The sequence below is a fragment of the Strongylocentrotus purpuratus genome, unplaced genomic scaffold (assembly GCF_000002235.5).
Source record: "Strongylocentrotus purpuratus isolate Spur 01 unplaced genomic scaffold, Spur_5.0 spur5_scaffold_10, whole genome shotgun sequence".
NCBI classification, from domain to species: domain Eukaryota; kingdom Metazoa; phylum Echinodermata; class Echinoidea; order Camarodonta; family Strongylocentrotidae; genus Strongylocentrotus; species Strongylocentrotus purpuratus.
In genome coordinates, this window is record NW_022145595.1 from 2310580 (window position 1) to 2312493 (window position 1914).

The window sequence follows — 1914 nt, forward strand, 5'->3', positions numbered from 1 at the left end:
GTAAGAAGTTACACGAGAGAGATAGTGACATTAAACAGGTTTTTGAGGAGGTAACTTCGATGATTAAAGAGCATTATCAAACCAAAATCATCCAAGAGAATGACGAGATGGCAACATTCTTACTCAACTACATGAAGCAAGTTGAGAGTTTACTGCATGTGATTCGAGCTAGCAGACAGGGGAACTGGGAGCTGCATCTCGCTTCCATGGAAGAGCAGGTCAAGTACTACTTTGCACATGACTTATACAAGTATGCTAGGCTCGTGCCAATCTACCTTCTTCAAATGCATTTGCTGAAGACATCTGGTCCTACTACTTGGGATGCACTAAAGGCAGGGGACTTCATGGTCACTAAATCTGGCATCCCATTCACGAACCTATTTGTTGACCAAACATTGGAACAGCTGATCAGGGAAGTGAAAGTAGCTGGCGGCATCACTGGAATAACACAAAATGAAGAAGCACTGGGAAGGTTTTTCCTGATTGCCCCTGAATTGGTCATCCTCATTCAAGACTTCCAAGATGCTTACTGTTGTACCACCAATGACTCTCAAACTACGAAGGAGCACTATCAGCTCAGTGATTCTGTGGCTCTTCGCATGCACAGAAATTCCTCAACAATCAAGAAAGCAATCATACGACACTGCGAGGGCAATCCATTTGAAATCAGGTCAATGAAGCTGATAAATATCTAACATGCAAGTTCTTGAAGCTTTCAAGGAGGACATTCTTGAAAGAGATGTAAAGGGAAAGATCATGTTCCAAGAATTTGTATCTGACAGAATAGTTGAGTCATCGGCCAAGAAATCTATCTGGGACCCAATGAGGAAGGCCAAACTGAAGACATTCAGCTCTTGCAGAAAGAAGACACAGTGTAAGATTGGAGCCAAGCTCGTCAAGCTAAGAGAGGATCGCCAACTTCTTGCAAGATTTCTCGTTGTTCAGCAGTCCAGACCTGGAATGATACATTCACTGGGTGACACAATTGGAAAATATGAATTTTCTGTCATTCCTAGGTCGCTATTTACCTCAGATGGCCTTCTCCTTATCCCATCAGACAAAAGCTCTTTCATCCATGCCATAGAAACCTATGGAACTGAACCGAATAGTCAGTCTGAAGACCAGATCAATGAGCAGCAAGATTCACCCAACATAGAGACATCAGGAGAAGACAAGAAAACAGACAAACTGTGCATCATCGATGCCATGGCAGTTGTCCAGGCCATAAAGAAGTCCCCATCAATGGTTGACTGCTCCGACTTTGCTGCTGCTTTTGTTAGGAGCATAAGGAAAATTGCATCCCAGTACGATGAAGCACGTGTTATCTTTGATAGATACATTGATGATTCCCTCAAGGCACAGACTAGAGGGAAAAGGACTGCAGGTATTGAACCAGTGAAGTTTGATATCAAGGACAATACCAACATCAAGCTCGTTTCACTGAAGACTCTTCTGTCTCACAACTACACCAAGTCGCAACTGACAGAATATCTTGGAAAGGCTGTTCTGCATGAGTATACAAATAGTTACAAGAACGTTGTTGTCGTCTACGGAAATGCTACATATTCCAACAAGCCAGATATGTTTGATCCAGAACTCACCCATCACACACATGAGGAAGCGGATACACTCATCCCATTGCATGTACTGGATGCTACCTCAAAAGCAGCAGAGAACATCATAGATATTGATGTTTATTCTCCAGACACTGACGTCTTTGTATATCTGATGGATCTTTGTTCTACACACAATGTCTTAGGTCGCCTTTGCTTCATCACTGGAAAGGGAAATGCGAAACGTACAATTGACATTGCTGAGAGATGTTCTGCAGTTGGTAGCGAAAAAAGCAAAGGTTTGCTTGGTCTACATGCATTCAGTGGTGCCGATTGGGGTGGTAAATTTGCAGGCATCTCA